The 21,253-nt window shown below is 36.5% G+C and overlaps 1 pseudogene; it reads left to right on the top strand.

The window, feature by feature from the left end:
• The first annotated feature begins 316 nt into the window (after positions 1-316).
• Positions 317-21,253, top strand: part of LOC149229195 (DNA replication licensing factor MCM4-like) — a 67,848-nt pseudogene continuing 46,911 nt past the window's right edge.

The raw sequence follows: 21,253 nt of genomic DNA, 5'->3' as shown, positions 1-21,253 counted from the left end.
GAGGAATTCTTTAGCAAACATCGTGAAAATGGAATGAGAGGTAGTGGGCTGGTGAACATACCAGTTCGCAGCATCTCCAGTGAGCGTGCATTGGAACAACCGAAGATGAATGGAATCATCGATGATGGAATTTGATGAAAACCACATATGGAAGGTGTAGGCATGATTGGTGGGGTCCTCTCTAGACTTACCTTCAAACTTGGGAATGTCGGAGGGAAGCCTAGTCGGCATAGCTCACCAACTAGCATTGTGGTGTATAGGGTTATTGATAAACTGGCTAAAATCTGGGAGGCTTAACCCAACCATGAAAGATAGCATGGGAGATATCGGAATGGTTCTTGAGATGGTTACACTAGATGTGACCACGAGGGTAGAACAGGAGCCAACACCAGGTTGGCTTCGTACACCTGCAATGGGTCTTGACATGATAACGGTATGCGATGAAGGAGGCTCAAATCATATGAGGAATCAAATGAACCAAAGGAGGAGTCAATATGGGGACTTGGGGGACTATGAACTTGAACCCTGTGGGGGGGGATTAATATGCCCAAGTGGAAACTGGGGATGAAAGCCTAAGAGTCTCTCTGACAAATGCCTTGGTGGCGCAATGGCTATAAGACACAGGTGACATGGAAATGGTGAAGGGAGATCAACAAGATGTTTTTGTTTCTGTGTGGGGAGATAAGTTAATTAATTTAAGTCTTGGCTTGGTGGTGTAAACCAAGTGCCCGTCACTTAAGGTGTACACGTGTGTGTAAGTGTTTTTATTAATTAAGCCTAGATCGTGCTTGAATAAAGAAAAAGATTTCTGAAATTAACTGAAATTAAAAATAGAAAATAAAATTTTTAAGCCCCACCCAAATTGGGTTTACAAACATTGTGTTGGTTGGTGGAAAAATCAACTAAAAACACATGAAAAAGGCCAACATATCTAAGCATCGGTGTGATTGGGATCAAATGACACTATGCTCCTAGAAAGTGGTGAAGCAACATCAAAAAACTGGTGGGGAAATCGCTACAAAAGGATAGGGAGATGGGTGTGAAACTTATGGAAACCAATGGGACCCTAAGGAAAATGAATAAACAAGGTTTGAGATGAAACTTTGGATGGAAATAACATATCTTCGAAGATATGAAACAAGAAGGTACAAATTTGGAAAATATGGTTGAAATCTCTCCAAAAACTCAGACTGCTTACTCAGCTAAACTCCTCCTATAAAGGTGGAAGTGTACTAGAAGCCCTAAGGGGATAAATTCCACTTCGATGAGAAAATTAGAGTAGATCAAGGCCTAAGTAGGGTAAGACATTAGTCAACCAACGCAGTAAACAGCTCTTGGCAAAACCCAGAAATAGATAAACCCTAAAAATCGAAGGCACTGACCTGATTCTTGGGATATTACACTTTTTAGGCTAGAAAGTGGACTTTGGACCTCCATATCGCACTTTTGGGACAGAAAAGTGTGATTTCTGCTCCCTGATTCTCGATCAGCAAGTTGGAAAAAATTGTCGTCTCTATCACAGTTGGTTCTTGTGACCTATGGAAAAGACCAGAAAACTTACAAAAGTTAGAAATTTCACTGATCTAGGGTTAGAAATCTAGAAAACAACATTAAGAGACTAAAAAAGGAAAACCCTAATATGAAAACTAAAGATCACCCAGGTTTTGAGATCAGAATTAAAAACCCAGTGGAGTCACCAAATTTTTGTTGTGTTTTTTTCTCAAATGTGTACAAAAAGAAAGAACTTTAGGCCGTGGATGACAAACAACCCTAACAATGAAAATGGCTGCTAAACATTGTAGATCTATAGAAAATGATAGAAACAAAACCTGCCAAAGCCCTGATATATGCCACAATCATAGTTAAATAGCGAAATAGAATAGTAAAATAAGTGCAAGTAACTCCAATAATCCAATGGAAACCAAATATATAAAGAGTATATTTTATTAAACAACACCTATGAAAGGAACAAATAATGTTACCAATCCCCCTCTATGGGATGGGTTCTTGGCTATCCTCAAATGCCTTTAGCTTTTATAGAGTCTCTCTCCTCTATAATGTGTAAATCCAACAAATAAAATGTTTGGGCTTAGTGAGAACTCAAATGGAAAAGAAAATGGTGAGCGAAAGTGATAATAATCAGAGTTGCAACAGTGAGTGCAACAATGAAAATAATCGAAAGTGAAGAATGAATGGAAAACCCTTCTATTTATAACAAAAGATTAGGTTTTCATCAAATAATAAGCAATAATAAAATATTATTAACCCCATTCTAGAATTAACCATTTGGAATATTTTATTATATTTGGTTAGAGGGAAACAATATTTAAACTTTTATTTAGAAATAATAGATAAATAAATGATTTGTTTATCATCTCAAGAAATATGGTTAAGGAATAATAAACAAATAATGATTTATTTAATTATTCCTAAGGGATTTGGTCAAACTTTACAAGGAATAATAACTAATTAGTGATTAATTAATTATTCCTCAAGAAAAATAGATAGTTAATTATTTATCTATTTATTTCTCATAACTGGGTCAAATGTGACAAGGAATATTAATTAAACAATGGTTTAATTAATTATTCCTAGAAGATAATCAAATAAATAGTGATTTATTTAATTCTTCTTTATGGGTTTAATTATAAATGACTTAACAAATGTGGTTTATTAAGTAATTTGTCATATTCAAAGCAATTTTACTATGGTAAAATTGGCCCTACATGGTGTACTTCGATCCATCTAGTACATTATGGCTAGATGATTAATTTTTTGGGATAACACTTGGGGAACAAATTTTTAATAGAAGAAGATGAAAAGGGGACACAACCCATTATTAAGACTTTAGTCCAAAAGATTGAAATCAAATATGAAACTTCTTCTTGCTATCAAAATTCCATCCACTATCTATTATTTTTGAGGTTCCTAGCGAAGGTGGAAAAGTCCAAGTACAGAGCATTAAGAGCCCAAGACTAGAAATTCATTATATCTAATGGGAAGTTGTACTAGAAAGACCCAATGGGAACTATATTTCTATGTCTAGTTGAGAAAGAAACACAAAGGGTGATGGATGAGTTCCATAGTGGCATTTGTGTGGGGCACTACAACTAGAAGACCATTATGCATAAGATATTGAAATTAGGGTTATATAGGCCCAAACTATTTCAAGATTTCCACTCTTATGTTAGGTCCTATCAACAGTGTCAAGTGTTTTCTGAAAACAAAAAATTAGCTCCACTCACCTTGATCCCTGTTTGTGTAGAAGAACCCTTAAGGAAATGGGGATTAGACTTTATCGGAGAGATACATCCCACTTCCAATGACCAACACAAGTGGATCCTCATAGACACAGTCTATTTCACCAAGTGGGTAGAAGCAATCCCAACCAGGAATGCAACTGATACTGTGATAATAAAAATTTTGGAGGAGAATAACTTGACAAGGTTTGGATGTCTTGTGAAGACTGTGACTGATAATGCCTAGGATTTTAAGTCTGCAAAATTTAGCACCTTTCATTAGAAATTTAACATCATAGTTGGACACCCTACTACCTACTATCCTCAAGGAAATGGGTTGGCTGAGTCTTCCAAAAAAATGGTGTTGAGGATCCTGAAGAAGACAATTTCAAAAATATATAGAAATTGGGATTCTCAACTAAAATTTACGCAATGGGAAAACAAGGTCACTCCAAAAATATCTACGGGTAAATCGCCTTTCGAGTCGGTCTATGGAAAAGAAGTTGTATTCCATATACACCTTGTTATGCTAGTTACTAAGATGTTACAATATGTGGAAGAAGAACCTAACTCCCTGACTAGAAGGATAAATCAATTAGTGGAGCTCCATGAGACCAGAGAACAGGTAAATCACAGGTTAGACAACTACCAGCAAAAAATGAATTCCTTGTTTGATAAGAAAGTTAAAGAAATGCCTCTCCTACGAAGAGATCTAGTTCTGAGGGGGGATCTGAGAATATAATACAAAGAGAAACATGGTAAATTTGATCCGTTATGGTTTGTACCCTTCAAGGTTGTTGATACTGAAGGAAACAATACTTTTATGTTGGATAACTCAGAGGGTGAAATGCTTGAGCTGCCTATAAATGGGCAACTCCTCAAGCTTTATTTCTAGCATTAAGAGGTTTAGTTATCACCCATTGTACATACGAGTGAGCCATTGTAAAATATCAGCAATGCTTTCAGTTCTTTATATTTATGTTTTTATTTTTTTATACCTAAATAAAATGACTCCATGTGCAATAGATAGAAGGTTTCTTTTTTGTAGGTTCTTAGCACCTTTCTAGCAAGGCGCTGTCCCTAGTTGGAGCCAATATTGTCACCTTCTACAAAATGTGTTCCAACTGTAGAAACGAGTGCAAAGGAGCATATAGGTTTACAACCATTTTCCAAGCCATATAAGCACACAAAGCCTAAATTGGACCCTATCCAAAAGAAAGTGCTATGAAAAATATTTCAAATGGTAAGTGGAAGTCTTAGAATGGACTTCTGGATCAAATGTTAGAGAAAGTTGAAGTTGTGCCTCTCAAAACCAGAAGATAAAGGGAAAACTTGGAAAATTCTAAGTTTGAGTTTGCATCCAGCCGCAACGTGTCCAATCAACGATCGGTGATCAGAAGCTAAGGAATATGGTACATTGGAGATTAGAGGTCCCTGGTAGCAAGGAGTCAAATCAGAGGTTTGGGGTGAAATGGACATTCACCAATCGCAATAGTGTTGAGGATGTTGCAAGTCTACAATTAACAATCCTTGAGGGAACACTATAAAGGAATTGCAGGGAAAAGTGATGATAGTGTAAACTACGAGGAGAATGCCTTCAAGCATTTAAAAAGGAATCCAACTACAAAACCAGAATAGGGAAAGCCTTTCTCTCTCCTCTAGAGGGCCACATGGTTGAATACCATTGGTCCCGATAAAGCCATGGGGTGTCTGATGTCATCATGAAACTAGTTAATGGTGAAATTAGTGACTAAGTGACTAAAAAAATTTGTCACCACAACTTTTCCAAGTGAAATACTACAAAAAATTAGTAGTATTAAGAGACCCAACTAAAAATGACTATCTGTTATAGCTCCAAATATCACCCTTGGTATTTTTGATGCTTTGTTTATGGCCTAGGTCAACCCCTCCTTCCAAACTTGGTCCAAATATTTTAAAATTAGTGTTTTACTCCCTATACGCTACTTTGCCTTGTGTTAAAAGTGTGTACACGTGGGTCAATCTATACCCAACCCATGTATATGTGTTAAAACAAGGGTTTCCTGAACTTGGGGAAGTGCTTGAAGCACCACGATACTTCAGACTTGATTAGGGGATAATCTCAGTATAGTAATTCTATCGTTTCTCTCCTCGTTAAGGCCTTCCCATTGAAGTCTTTTTATACTTCTCCCAAATTAGTTTTCAAGTTGGGAAACAGTTGGGCATAGTTGGGCCATGGGCACTAGTAGGTAATCAACAGGTAAAACCTGCGATCTCCGCCCATAGTTAAGGAAATTTAATTTTTTTAAGTGTTTTAACACATATACGTCAGTTGGGTATAGACTGACCCGCATGTACACGCTTTTAACACATGGCAAAGTAGCGTACATGGAGTAAAATGCTGTTTTTAAAATATTTGGACCAAGTCTGGAAGGAGGGGTTGCCCTAGGCCATAAACCAAGCATCACAAATACCAAGGGTGACATTTGGAGCTATAACACTAACATAAATGACTAATTGAGTCTAGGCATAAAATATATGACTTGATAATAAGTGACCCAACTAAAAGAGACTAACTTAAATGACTATTTTAGTCCAGGTCTAAAATATATGACTAGATAATAAGTGACAAAAATGAAAATGATTAACATAAATGACTCTTATAGCCCAAGAATAAAAATATGACCAACTAACAAGTACAACAAGTATATGAACTAGTACTTTATGATAATCATTTTTAATTGTGTCACTCTCAGAATGGAAAATTGAAATTTTGATATTGAAGTGTTACATTTCATTAAGTTTTAACACTACAGATGGATTCAAAGACCCCCTTTGAATCCATATACAATGTTAAAATTTAGAGACAAAGTGGTCTCTAGATCCATATGCAGTGTTAAAATTTAGGGACAAAGGGGTCTGTAAATCCATGTACAATGTTAAAATTTAGAGAGTCTCTAAATCTGTTTGCAATGTTAAAATTTAGGTAAATGGATTCAATTGACAGAAATGTAGAATTAAAATAACTAATCATGAATTCACTTTCTGTTGTTTAAAACTTCTGAAATAGATATTTAGTATGAGATCCAAGCAAAAAGTTCCAAGCTTTCAATATTTTATTAAACTTAATAGAATTATATCCATTTCATATTTTCCAATGTAACTTCCATCTTTTCTTTAACTTGATAACAATATACAAGTGAAAATTCACTTTAAATATTGATACCTCTTAACCATACATTTTATAAATGTTAAAAAATGTCTTAATTCCTTCATATTCACTTTATATTCATGATTAAAATGAATGCAAATTGATTCAACATACACATATTTGTGGCGATAAATTACTTTTTATACACGAATATAATAGTTAAAAAGATTATTTTCTCAAAAAAAACATTTAAGATAACATAAAAAAGTAAATTTAAAAATAATTTAAAAGTTGATTCATTGGAAATATTGGAGGGAATTATTTTTCTTATACAATTTTCTAGGAGTAGTGGTGGAAGGAATTTGACACATGGAATTGGAATGAGAACGAGGAGGATTCCCGCTCTTGAACAATGGTTGCTGATAATTTTTTTGCGTGCTAAATGGTGAGGCTCAACGTAAAGGGTCTGTCGATATCAGTTCTGAAAACTTGTTTTTGCCAGAGGGGATGGGTGAAATCCGTGAGGGGAGATGTACCATCATTTATCTGAGATTATTGAGGCCCAACATATATAGAAAAAAAGTAGCAACGATGCTATATCCCAAGGGATTTTGTGATATGTTCCTTGGGTTGTGCAGGTGTGAAGTCATGAAGTGTTTCAGAAACTTCATTGGTATTCAGGCAGGGCCTTCCATTGATAAAATAGAGGACTTGGTATTTTCCACATAGAAGTCCTGGAGCACATCAAGATCTCCACTAGTTCTCTCAGTTTCCATCAAAAGAGCTAAGAAAAGGAAGATGCTCACAATGGCTTTGTACATAGGTAACAAAAATATATAAAATGTTGTGTTTTCCAACTCAAAACTACATCACAGTCTTTACACACAATAGTTATCAATAACTTAAATCTTATTGACAACACTCCAACAATATGGAGACTCAACATCAATTCCTTGAAAATATCAAAACATTAAAGAATGGATTGAAATAGAGGAAAGAAAAGAATCAATGCAAATTAAATAACCAAAATAGCTGGATTCTTTCAGATTTTGTAGTAAAATTCCTCTCATAACCTAATACCAGCAAAAATGTGTCTTTATAAAGTGCTATGCTTGGAGATGTGGTTGTTTCTTCAGGCCACTCATGTTTGTATGAGTGTAGGAAAGCTTGTCTCAATCTACTTGAATTGAACTGTTTAAAGTTCACTAGTTGGAAGATGGATGCATTCCTCATAGTGTTGGGATGCCATTGTATTTCCTTTTAAATGATTGACTATCTTTTCAACTTCCTAGTTGGCAGTGAGCTTTCTTCGAGATTTGATTGTGAACATTTTTTATGTGTATTAATTGTTAAGCTTGTGAAGCCATAAAATTGATGTTTTATCTTCTCAAACCCAAGATGAAGAGGACGCTCATAGTGGCTTTGTACAGAGGTCACAAAAATATCTATGATGTTATTCTTTCCAACTCAAAACTACATCATGATGTTTACACACAATAGCTATCAATAATTTTAATCTTATAAAAAACACTCCAACAATATGGAGACTAAACATCAATCCCTTGAAAAGATCAAAACATGAAAGAATGGCTTGAAATAGAGGAAGAAAAAACTAAACACAAATTAAATAACCAGAATAATTGGATTCTTTCAGATGTTTAAGAAAAATTTCTCTCATAACCTAATACCAACAAATATGTGTCTTTATAAAGTGCTGTACTTGGAGATGTGGTTGTTTCCTCAAGCCACTCAAGTTTGTATGAGTGTAGGGAATATTGTCTCAGCTTACTTGATTTGAAATGTTTAAATTCTGCTAGCTGGAAGATGGATGCATTCCTCACAGTGTTGGGATGTGGAAAAAAAAACTCAATGCAAAATAAATAACCAGAATAGTTGGATCCTTTCATATTTTGTAAAAAAACTCCTGTCATAACATAATACCAGCAAAGATGTGTCTTTATAAAGCACTCTACTTGGAGATGTGGTTGTTTCCTCTGGCCACTCAAGTTTGTATGAGTGCAGGGAAACTTGTCTCAACCTACTTGATTTGATCTGTTTAAAGTCTGCTAGCTGGAAGATGGATGCATTCCTCAGTGTTGGGATGGCATTGTATTTCCTTTTAAATGCTTGACTATATTTGTAACTTCTCAACTGGAATTTGTCTTTCTTTGGGATCTGATCATGAACATTTTGTCTCTGTATTAATTTTTAATATTTTGAAGCCCTACGACTACTAACTAATCTCCTCGGTACTCACAACTGCACATTTCTTTCTGGTTCTTACTTTACCTCAAACTCATTTAAAGAATTTAAGCATTGTTTACTCTTTCGAGCTTAGAATCTTCCAATTAACCAACAATATAACCATGCTTGTAGCTGGATGAGTTTCATTATGTTTATGATTTTCTGATGGTGAATCATAGGCATCTAATGTAATGTCATTCTTATTATGTATCCATGTTCAAAATTGCCAATCAAACCAAATCAGAATGTTGTTGAACTAGGAGAACAATAAAATTGTGCACATTTCCAGTCTCATGAACCTTTCCAATTTCCAATAAAAGGGTTATACCTATGACATATTTAAAAATGATAAAATTGAACACATCACTAATGCATCATGAAACTAGTAAATCTACTCAACCAAACATTGACCAAGACAAAATGTTGAACTTTTTATTGAAGTAGAAGAAACCTTTAACGATCTAATAACCTTAATACATAGATGTCAATGTCAGATATGAAGACATATCACACATTTTGAGAGGGAAGCAACCAATATCTTTCCCATCCATATGATTCATTACTCCTTGATCAGAAAATAGACTCTCACCGTATTTATTATCTCCATATTCTAGATTTTTCAACTGATTTGTGCTCCTACCATCTCCCTGCAATTTAATTCTATTGTACTAATGGCTTTTCTCACTCCCCAAATCACTGTTATCAAACATATCACATTGAGGATCTAGGGAAAGCCACCTCATTAAGGATATCAAGTCATTTATTTCTAGAACGATCTATAATTCAATTTGATATGGTACAAACTACATCATCAAAATATTCTTGGTTAGATGCAAAAGATAACACCCTCTAATACAGACACCAGTCCAAAGGTACCATACCTTGATTTTGCAGCATGACCCATGCTTTGAATGAGGATTCGTTTTCAACCCAGGAAGGGTCTGGAGGTCAGTGTCATTAGAATTGGATTTTCACTAGAGTGACATGTTCCCTTATCTAGCTTGGCCATAAAATTTGTTGTTCTATAATCAAGTTACTATCTCTTCTGTGAATTTTAAGATAAAAATGGTATGTTCTATGCCTAGAGAAATTTTACTTCAATTTCCTTACTAGCCCAATATCAATATCAAATTTAGAAATCACATCAACATGATAGTAAAATGTAGATATAATATAAACAATAACATTAGAAGACTAGCCAAGACAAGAGGACACAAGATATGGCACCATCTAGGGACAAACCCCAATGTGGGGAAACCCTTGATCAAGTCTTTTAATAATTATTCAAAAGTTCGGTAGAGAAAGAGAGTAAAATATATAATATTCACTTGTCCAATTACAGTGAAAATATGATCAGTCAAACAATAGAAACAAAAAGCCCCAACCATAAATTCAATGTTGGTTAATAGGGCAGAATTCTTCCTTAATTCAGCGCGGTCATACCCAGTCAACTTCACCCTCCAACAACAAGTCTAATTAGCCCAAAAACAGTCTGAAAATGTCCAATCAAACCTAGTCAATAAAGGTCAATGATGCAGCCAGCCTTAGCACAGTCAATGTTGGTCAACCATAAGTGAAACCTACCTCAAATGTCATGCCCATAATTGCAGCCTGCTCAAACAAAAATCCCCCATGAAAAACTACACCAAAATAGATCAATTCTTGTTCAACGCAAGTCAAAACAACCTCTGTAATTTGAGTCTACTCTGGTTAACGACTGAAATAGAAAACCCTTCCTTTCCTTCTTACATGTGGAGAGAAGCCTCTGAATTTCGTACCCAAATAATGAAGGAGAGAGAAGATGTGAGTGAGTGAAGTGTCCAAAATGAGAAGGAGGCATCATGTATTTATATGCAAACATTGGGGATGAATAAATGTTTATGTTGGGCTTCTGTGCCTACATGAGATTTCCAGTGAACCTTGACAATTTGTACATAATCAAAATAAATTCATAATTCCATTTGTATAGGTCAGAATGGGATGATTTTTAGATCAATACTACACCTCTCGGAGAGAGGAATCCAATAAAAATATGAGCTACCTCATATGAGCTATACAATTAGAAGTTTGGCGCTAGTTGCCAAAATTAGCACTCCCTCTCAACTAGGGAGAACTACACCTCCAAAATTGTCTAACAATATGTACCATCACTATCTCTTCTCTGCTCTTTGAACTATGAAGAAAGAAGAAATGATCGAGAATGAATCATACCATTCTCCACTAACTCGAAGTTAGTCTCCAATAATAGAGAGTGTGGCATACTGGTCGGCTCCAGTATTGCAGCAATAATGCTGCAACTCCTGGGACTCCCGTCTTTACTTTTATCAACCCGGTAGTTCGTAACAAACTTGGAAGCGACGGTGCTATATGCACAAGTACTAGCTCTTGCCGTAGCTGTCACTTGGTCAGCTGGGACAAATCCGCTAGGAGCTTAAGCCAACTTCTATGAGCTCTTAGAAGAAGCTTTTTAACTGATGAATGCAAGCTAACTCAAAGGGGCTAATTTACTTGCAGAAAGAAACTGGAAAGCGGAAAGGAAATGCAAACCCTAGCAAATCCTAATTTTACAAGCTAGCCCTACTGATGCGAAAAAGAGGATGCAAGCTACTGAAAGAGATGCCGTTGACTTCTAGGAAGGTAAAATGCATGTGTCTAAGTTATCACTATCTGAGGAAAACATCTTTTTGTATTTTTGAATAAGTTGTCACAGTTATCATGCATACAATTTAACTGTTTTTTACTGTGCAGAGGTGGATTGGCGAGAGGAAATGGTTGGAAGAGGTCGGGAAGGTTCAAAGAGGGCCTAAGGGGTCCCTAACACCCTTCTAGAGAGTTTCACAGAGTTTGGCTATCAAGAAACCTCATTCGTGAGCTTCTACAGGAAGTCTGTAGGGGTTCTACAGGATGTTTCAGGAATTTCTACAGGATGTTCAAAAATTTCTACAGGATGTTTAAAAATTGGATTTTGGAGGATGGGTGAGTGAGGGAAGATGCATGAATGGATATGGAGGTAGGATAGGGGTCTGAAGTGGCCCAGGGACTGGTGGATGGAGTGGTGAGAAGGTGTATATAGCTAAGTTGGCTCAAAGAAGGCTGAAACAATGATGTACAAAAGCTTGGGTTATGTCAGCAAATGTGGCAAACGTGAGGTAAGGATTCTAAGTAGAGGGTGGAGTGGATGGTGCTGATGGAGAATAAGCAGATGAAGGAGTGGTATAGGTGCTCTGCAAGTCGTTTTTCCAATCTGAACCAACAAAGACTTGTAAATTCAAAGGGCTAGTTACGTTGACCTAATTTGCTAGCTGTTAGTAAAGAGAATGAATAGAAGTGTGACCTGCAATGAAACCATGCATTTTAACTCATGCAACTAAGCAAATGAAAGTCTGAACTTGTAACCAACTTCTACACATGAAGATCAAACACTAGTGATTGCATGGCAAAGCAAAATCAGTGTTTTTGTGGGCAGCAAAGTCATCCTAGTCACAGCTCCTGATCCCGCTGAGGGAGAGGTGAAACCACAGATGTTTGTTGGCCCTTTTCTTGAAGCTTTTTCTGTTAACAACTGATCAACTAAATTTGAGCATGAAAAGTTATTTTACTCATCAAAAACAACCTAAATAACAAAACAAGATTTAAATCTAAATAGCAGATCTTATTCTAAGAATGCAACAAAGACACATGAAAGTAAACAAAGGAGGTACTGGGCACTTGAGATGGGCCCAACCCCAAGAGCCACAACCTCCTAAGAGAGATTTAGAGCTGGTGCAAAGCTGGATTCATCTGTATTGAGCAAGAAATGTTACATTCCAAAACTGTCCACAAGGAGAACTTGAAAATGTGCTGAGATGCAGAGCTAATCTACTGTCTAAAAATCAAACTACAAACTAGCTAACTTCTGCCTACAAAATGACTAAAAAATGACTACAAAATGACTAACTGAAATGAGGCCCTAAGCCCTCTTATTTATACAAATTGAGGACCCCAACAGTCCTCCTAAACTTTAGGGACTCGGCTGCCCAAAACTTGCAGTTAACAGCAGTCCTACTTGACTTGCTTGGCTGCCCTTGTGTTAATTGATTTGGTGGCCCTTGAACTCCGAGCTGATGGTGGAGAATTTGAGGTAAGGGCCCATAAATGAAGGGGACACCTTCGTACAAATCCTCTCCCTTGTTCTCCCACGAATTTGGCTGCCAAGTGCTCATTTAAACCTTTGATTTTGTCTCCAAATTGACCAAAAAGGCTACACAAAGCACACATTAGACTTGTTGGCATAATGACTAACCCAATTCACTCTATTAGCATAAATATAATCAAAAACATGCAATAAACTAATGATAATGGTGGATTAAGTCGAGTTAGGAGGTTGAATGAGCCCAAATAATTATCCATTTTTGGGGCTCATCACATACCACTCTTAACCAACTCAAAGTGAGTTTCCATTGATCCTAGATCAATATCAACATCCTAGCATAGGGAGTACAGTAGTACAAGATGCATCCATCTGTAGTACTATGGACCCTATCCTCATTTCCCTACTCATTAGCTAGATGAGAGGTACTTCCCATGATTCACAAACTACATGGGTAGGATGTGCTAGCAGGAGAAGGTGAACCACTCGTCCTACTCATATGCCATAGGAGAAGGTGAACCACTCACCCTATGGTCACTCATCGCTCCAAGAAGTACCCCAAGCCCTCTGAATCTCTTAGAACTCAACATCCATCTCATATAGGTCCCTCATAAGAGAGCTTCTCCACGACTCCAAGTAATTCACATAAGGTTAAGAATTTGACCTCCCCAGGGGCTTCGTAAGATTATTGACGACCTGATAATCAGTCCCAATGTGATGGAGCCTTATTTCTCCTTGTTGTACCATATCCCAGATAAAATGGTACCTGATATCAATATGCTTGGAGCAGTCATGAAACACGATATACTATGAAAGATGAATCCCACTCTGCTTGCTGTAGAAGATCAAGGTGGTATCCAACACATGTCCAAACAGCTCACTAAAGAGCTTCCTCAACCAAACAGCTTCACAAGAGGCCAAACTAGCAGCAACGTATTCATCCTCAGCAGTGCTCAAGGAAACTGACTTTTGCTTCCTACTCATCCATGATATCGAAGCAAAACCTAGAGAGAAGAAACATCCAAATGTGCTTTTATGATCCACCACACTGCGAGCCTAGTCTGCATTAGAGTAACCATGGATAATCACATTCCCGACAGTGTATCTCAGTCCATAAGTGATTGCGCCCCAAAGATATCTCAAGACATTCTTGCCAGCAATCCAATGTATGTGATGAGGCTCAACCCTAAACTAGCTCAATGTATTCACTGCAAAACATATTTTTGAACAACAGTTCACCAAGAACATGATGACCCCCACAAGTTGACGATACTCAGAAGGATTTCCCAAATTATGCCCGACAACACTCTGCATAACTTCTTGAAGTGAAGTTACATCGGAGTAGTCATGGACTTGCAGTCCACCATCCCAAATCTTTCAAGTATATTCAAAATATATTTTCCTTAAGAAAGGAAAATTGATGAGCCTCGGTATTGCAACAAGAATGTTGCAACTCTCAAGGCTACCGACTTTAATTATCAACCCGGGGTTCGTACAAACTTAAGAGGTATTGGCACTATATGTTTAGCATACAATGTGTCCTTCCTTTGCTTTCATAATGTAATGGAGTGTATGTACTGAATTCAAATCCTAAAATAATTGAAGAAAATGAAATGTTCGAAATGGAACCTTAACCTATTGCAAGAAAGAAAGTACAATGAAAGAGAATGAAATCAAATGCTAAAACACACCATTTGCTAACTAACTCCTAAGAGGCTTTGCTTCAAAAGAATGGTAAGTTAACATGTATGCTATCCTACTATCCTAAGCATGTAGATCCAACCATCAAACCTTCTACTACTGTGCATGTAAATGAATAAAATAAATTTGTTTTTATTTTTATCTTTTTCATGTGAGAGTGTGAAAGCTAATCTCCTTTGGTGATGTGGCAGGTGGCTTGGAGATGATGGTGAGTGGTTAGAAGTCTTGGGAGACAAGTAGGGACTCTTTTCTAGCTTCCTAGATGATTTTTCCTCAATTTGGCCTCAAAACAGGCTTTCCTACAGGATGCTATAGTGATTTCCTACAGGATCCCCTGATTTCCTACAAGATGTACAAATTTACAATAATTCATCGAATGACCAAGAAAATAAAATCCAAATTGGATCGGACAATTTTTTTTTTTAACTAGGATACCTTAGGTCCCCATTCCATGTGGAATCACTCAAAAATACCTCTGTTAACCCATGAAAAAAAAAATCAAAAACATTACTAGTCGAAAATCTAGAAATTCAAGAACTAGTGAGCTAGTAAATCTGAAAAATGCCTAACCAAATCAAGTGTAAATGAAATGGGGTGTTTTTTGTTATGAACTAGAATGTTTTTGTGATCTATTGCAATTGGAATCAATTCTATTGAATCTCTTTAACATGTTCTAAAAAATAGAAAAAAATTATTGTTCTTTGCTAAAAGAAGGTCCAACAATCTAGATTTGGGAATGAGAAGACTAATCCAAGCAGCTCAATGATTATTATGAACTTCCAAAGATTTTCCAAGGATGAAATCATGCTTTTGATCCTGTAAAATAACTTAAACCAACCATTTAACTCAATCCTAAAACAAGAAATCATTAATACTAAATGCAGAAATAGAAAGAAATAAAAACTAGACATGCATGTGAATAAGTAATGAAAAGAAGGAAAGAAAATGATACAAAAGGGCTCTGAGGTTCCTAGGATGGCCAAGCCCAAGGAAAATTAGACACCTATGGAGGAGAACAATATTTAGAAGCTGAAAATGATACCAATCTTCATTATTTTCGTCAATAGAATTACATCCCTGCAAGAAAATACAATGGAGTTGCAAAACTACAAGCTATCCCCATAATAACACTAATGAAAATATATCCCTAGAGGAAAATTCGACTTGGTACTTATAAAAAATGATTAGGAATCATTCTCCAAGAATGGAGGAAGCTTTCCCCACCAAAATCCCTTGATTAGTGGATCTAGTCCCCAATACTAGGAATTTGCATTAAATGGCAGGGAATACATTCCTAGATTTTCTCAATCATTCCCTAGAGGAAAATTGGACTTGGTACTTATAAAAAATGATTAAAAATCATTCCCCATGGATTGATGAAGCTTTCCCCACCTAAATACCTTCATTAATTGATCTGCTCCCTTGATTGGTGGATGATCTTCTCCCTTGATTAGTGGAACACATTCCTATATTTTCTCAACCATTGGAGTTCCACAATTTGTGCCATAATTCCATAAGATCTTGTTAAATTATTATTTATTATTGATCCTCGAGAAGTAGGGAACAAGTCCCTAAATTATCTCCTCCTCGAACTCTTCATAATAGGCCCAATATTCTCATAATATTCCACAAAAAATAAATAACATTAGGCACAAATATTCAATTATTCATAAACCTTCCTAATGAATATATTAAAGTTAAAAATAAATTATCTAATGCAAAAAGAGAGGTTTAATGTGTTGAAGGATGGTCATAGCCTTAATTTATGTTTTAAATTAGAGGCATGGGCCTTAATTTATGTCTAATTTAGAGGCCCATCAAAAATCTCGCCTGGAATTTTCTAGACCTCCAACCCTAGGAAGTAATGCATTAGTCCTAGGTCCTTCATATCGAATTCAAAAGCCAACTCCCTCTTACATTGATGAATACAAGGGTCTGCACCTGTTACAAAGAGATATTCCACATAGAGTATGAAGATGAGTGGTATATTATTCTCAACCTTAAAGTAAAGGTTCGGATTAGCTTCACTTCTTGTAAATCCCAGCTTCATTAAATAGCTATTGATCCTCTCATACCAAGCCTGGGGTATTTGCTTCAACCCATTGAGGGCTTTCTTCAACCTGCATATATGTGTCTGATGGTCTTGAACTTCGAAGTCCTCAGGTTGTTCTGCATAGACTTCCTCCTTAAGTGAACCATGCAAGAAGGAAGTCTTGACATCCATCTAATGAAGATTCCATATTTGCAAGGCAACAAGGGCTATAATCAAATGGATGGTGGTGTAGTGGGCAACCGGTGCAAATATCTCATGATAACCTATAGCTTCATTTTGAGAGAATCCTCGACAAATTAATCCGGCCTTGAAATTTTTAGCATTTCCATCAGCTCCATGCTTGATCTTGAAGAACCATTTCGAGGTGACAACATATTTGTCCTTGGGTCTGGGGACCACATCTTAGACATCATTCTTCATAATTGACTCATCGTCTTCGTTCATTTCATCCTTCCAAATTTGGTTTTTTGTAGCTTCTTCGAATGTGCAAGGCTTAGATTGAAAAATGGTGCTCATAGGAGTTAAGTAACCTTGGTACCTATTCAACCTCTTGCTTTCATGAAATGTCCCCCTAGGTGCAACATGTCTCTTGGAATCTTTGAGAGTCTCCCTAAGCCACGAGGGTCTCCTTTTAGAGGAGGAGAGCTCATGTAGGGATGGATCAATGAGATCCATTGGTCCTTCAACATTGGGCATCTGCTCATCCTGCAGTTCTCCCTACTTTCTAGAATTTTCTTCTTTTTCCTTCTTTGGTAGAGGAAGGTTACTAATCTTCCCAAGGGCATCATCCTCATCAAAAGTAACATCATGAATTATATCCACTTCTCTTTGACCAAACATATAGATTCTATATCCCCTATAAGTTTCATTGTATCCCACAAATGTTCCATTATTCCTAGAAGCATCCAATTTTCTTCTCTTTTCTTTCAATAGATGAAAACATATAGGGCTACCAAAAATTCTAAAGTTAGAAACATCATTTTTCTTACAGGTGAAATCTTCTTCAAGAGTTTTGGAGTCAAACGCTTGATGAGGGCATCTATTTTGAACATACACGCTGGTATTTGCAGCTTCGGCCCATAAGAACTTTAGAAGGCTTTGATCATGAAGCATGGCACGAGTGACTTCTATGATAGAATGGTTCTTCCCTTCAGAAACACCATTTTTCTCAGGAGTATATGCAGTAATTGTCTCCCTATCAATGCCAGCTTCTCTATAATAATGTTTGAACTCATTTGATTTGTATTCGGTTCCATTATCTTTCCTCAATATTTTGATCTTCTTCCCAGTTTAATTTTTGACCAAATATTTGAAAGAACGGAACCATGGGAATACTTCATCCTTCTTCTTCAAGAAGTGTATCTAAGTCTTGTGAGAGAAATCATCCATAAAGATGGCATAATATAAATATCCTCCCAAAGAGTTCATGGACATTGCGCTAGATAGATCAGAATGAATCAATTATAATATGTTAGTAATCTTGCGATCACTTGAGGGGAATGGTCCCCTTGTATGCTTTCCTTCGACACAAACCTGAAAAACACCTTAATGTTCTACTTTAAATTTGGGCATACTTTTCGACATCTTCCTCGCATCGAGTAGAGCCTTATAATGTAGATGAGCAAACCTTCGGTGCCATAATTCAAATTGAGGTGATGTGTCACAAGACATAGATCCCAATGGGATTCCTCCAACTTGATATAGGATATCAACCATAAAGCCAAGCATAAATTTATATTTGAAATTTTTATTCCACACACATACCTTTCCATCGATGAATGCCACCTTGAATCCTTTGTCCACAATCGTCGAGATAGATACCAGGTTCTTCTTTAGATCGGGTACATATAGTACTTCTTGTAGATGAATGGAATTACCGTTATTCAATTAAATACTAACATTCCCAACTCCCTTCACGGGATAGGTGTCATTGTCTCCAAGGATAATTTCTAAATTTGTATCCCTTTCAATCAAATTTGAAAGAGCTTCCTTATACCTGGTGAAGTGCCTTGAGGCACCACTATCAATCAACCAATTTCCTAGAGTGTCCAAAGGAGATGCAGTAGAAAGGGAAAATGTCAATAGAATTCTTTTTTCTTGTTATCAACAACATTAGAATCATCATACCTAATGTTTCTTGATCTCTTGGGAGGGCCACAATTTCCTTGATGAGAAGAGGGAGCATTCATTTTTCCTTGGTTGTTGAATCTGCCATTGCTTTGATTGTTGTTGCCACTGAAATTATTGTTGTTGTGGTTGTCATCATCATGAGGTGTATCCCTTCTATTACAAAACTCCCTAGCATAGTGACCAAACTTGTTGAAAATGAAGCATCTTCCCTTCCTTCCATTTTTGAAACCCAACCTTCATTGACATAGCTTCTTTGAACCTACATTGTTCTTATTTTTAGCATGAGCAGAGAATGCAACATGATTATTCCTATTTGAAGGTATATCTAGTTCCATCATCCTTATTTATTCTTGAGAGAATCTAGTCATCAATTCTTCAAAACCTGGAATCATGTCGTTGTTAATAATAGTAGTGTTGAACACGTGATATTCATGAGGGAGTCCTCCAAGGGAAATGAGGGTAAGCTCCCTATCACCAATAACTTCTCAAATTGAAAGAAGACCATTTTTTATCTCTATAATCTTCATGAAGTATGATTGAATATCTTCATTTCTTCCTTTTTTTATATCCTTCATCTTGTTCTTGAGGAAAAGAATTTGATTTGCATTGCTAGATTTGAACATGCCAACCAACCTGTCATATATCTCCTTTGAAGTGTTCAAACCAGAAATTTAAGAAAATAAATGCTTATAAATAGAATCCCTAATGATCTTCTTCGATTTGACTTCACCCTTCTTGTACTTGGTCTTAGCAATAGCCGGTTCATTAGAAGGAAGTTCTGAAATCTTTCCCTGCACATAGTCCATCACATCTTGCTCTTCTAATGTCAAATCAAGAGACATCTTCCATGCATGATAATCATACTTATCATGAATATTATCATCAGACTTGAAGTAGGATGTGGTAGCCATTGAATCTTGCCATTGATCAGTGATTGGTCCTCTTGGTGATTGCTCTTCTCACTCTCTCTTGGGCTTTGTCTTCACCTCAGCTCTAATACCATGTTAATTTTAGGATAACAATGGTATGTTCTATGCCTAGAGAAATTTTACTTCAATTTCTTTACTAGCCCAATATCAATATCTAGTTTAGAAATCACATCAACATGATAGTAAAATGCAGATAGAACATAAACAATAACAGTAGAATACTGGCCAAGAAAAGAGGAAAAAAGATATGGCACCTGTCAAGGACAAACCCCAATGTTGGGAAACCCTAAATCAATTCTTCTTATACTTTTTCAAAAGATCAGCAGAGAGAGAGTACAATGTATAATATTCACTTGTCCAATTACAATGAAAATATGATCATTCAAACAACAGAAACATAAATCCCTAACCAAAAAGTCAACACAGGTCAAGAGGGTAGAATTCTTCCTTAATTCAGCTTGGTCAAACCCAGTCAACTTCAACCTCCAACAACAAGTCTAATCAACACAAAAACAACCTAAAAGAGTCCAGTGAAACATGGTCAACAAAGGTCAATGCTACATCCATCCCTAGCACAGTCAATATTGGTCAAATAGGAGTCAAAGATGCCTCATATTTCATGCCCAAAACCGCGGCCTTCTCAAACAGAAATCCTCCATACAAAACCACACTATAACATGTCAACGCTTGGTCAACACAAGTCAAAATAGCCTCTGCAATTTCAGTCAATTTTGGTCAACGAATGAAACAAAAAACCCTTCCTTTTTTTCACACATGTGGAGAGCAACCTCTAAATTTCGTACCCAATCAATGAAGGAGAGAGAATATGTGAGTTAGTGAAGTGTCCAAAATGAGGAGGCGTCATGTATTTATATGCAAATGTTGAGGATGAATAGACGTGACTATTGGGCTTCTGAGCCTACATGAGTTTTCTAGAGGATCTTGACAATTTGTCCATAATCAAAATAAATTCATAATTCCATTTGTACATGTTAGAATGGGATGATCTTTAGATTAATCCTATGCCTCTTGGAGAGAGGAATCACAGAAAAATATGATTTGCCTCATATGAGTCATCCAATGTGAAGTTTGGCCCTAGTTTCCAAAATTAACAGTTTCCTTACCTTCTTCCAGATTATGAAACTAACTCAAATCGATTTCCTTCTGCAAAACTTGCATTGAGAAAATTTTCCACAAAAGCCCAAATCCTGTACACATCCTCAAAATTGATTAAAAATCCAAGAGATGTAGTTACAACTCCCACTCAAATTATCATAGTTTTGCCTTCATAGCAAGGGTTGGCCATGGGCTCACATAAAGAAGTATTATTTGAATCCAAAGCTTCTTGGAGTTCTGCATAATTTTCCATCCAACAAAGATGACTAAGAAAACCCAAGCCAAGGGAGATCCTATTTCATTTTGCAAGTTTCTGTACCACTTATGGATTGATTAGAGTTTGACTATGGTGATACAAATTGAAATCTACTACTGCACCTCCATTATACCTGACCTTCAATCCATATATGTGTATAAGGTCAAATTACACACCCTCCATTAAAATTTTTATCTGTAAGCAATGGAAGGTGTTATCACTCAGGTTGTCCTTAAGCTCCTTAAAGGATATGGTCGAGGTAACCACAAACCAATCTTTGGACTGCAGGTGCTAGCCCACCTACAATCAGAGAGGGCTCTCTCTTA

Source organism: Pinus tabuliformis, chromosome J, assembly GCF_031772625.1.
Source record: "Pinus tabuliformis cultivar Carrire ecotype Pingquan chromosome J, CPIR1, whole genome shotgun sequence".
Lineage (NCBI taxonomy): Eukaryota > Viridiplantae > Streptophyta > Pinopsida > Pinales > Pinaceae > Pinus > Pinus tabuliformis.
The sequence above is the reverse complement of the archived record's forward strand: the minus strand, read 5'-3'. Positions and strand labels throughout refer to the sequence as shown.